Source organism: Belonocnema kinseyi, chromosome 6 (genome assembly GCF_010883055.1).
Source record: "Belonocnema kinseyi isolate 2016_QV_RU_SX_M_011 chromosome 6, B_treatae_v1, whole genome shotgun sequence".
NCBI lineage: Eukaryota > Metazoa > Arthropoda > Insecta > Hymenoptera > Cynipidae > Belonocnema > Belonocnema kinseyi.
Window position 1 is genome coordinate 58,255,917 of NC_046662.1, and position 727 is coordinate 58,256,643.

Here is a 727-nt window from a genome sequence, read left to right on the forward strand (position 1 = left end):
GGCACACCTTCGAGGCGCACTGATGGTAAGCTTAGCTTGGACAAGAACCATTTGGATTGAAAGTAAATTGCCAGTTAAAACATTTTTACATTTATAATTTTGCAAAGCTTGGTTGTTTTAATAAATATCACAAATATAAGTCGATGGGTAATTTATATTACGGTTTTATATATTTTCCACTAATTCTAAAATTATTAATTATAATTTTCATTCTATATATTGTCTATATATAGTTCTTTAATATTATTTAGTTTTTATTTTTAATTTTGTGGTCTGCAACTTCTATGGACTTTTTTAGACTATTCGTCTAATAAAGTTCTCATATGTATTTTCCAATTTCTTAATTATTATATATTCTAACGTTTTTACAAATATATAATTATAATTCCAAGTGATAGGAAAATTGTTCTTTCGGTTTTTACATGTTACGACAGTTCCAAGCCAGATCACGTTTCGCATTGGCAAACAAAATTAGACGAACAGAATTTCACTGGCACGTTCATAAAAAATGTCATATTCCATAAAATATATTTTAAAATAAACTTTGAATCATTATAATTGATACAACTGACTCGAAATATATATATAATTCAAATTTTATTTAAGTTTTTTAGGAGTTTTAAACGCCTCAAAATCTTCAAGCTTTTTTTACAATTTTATAAATCTTTTTAAATTTTCGAAATATTTTCGACACTGTAAACTTCCCGAAATAACAAAATGCTGAAAC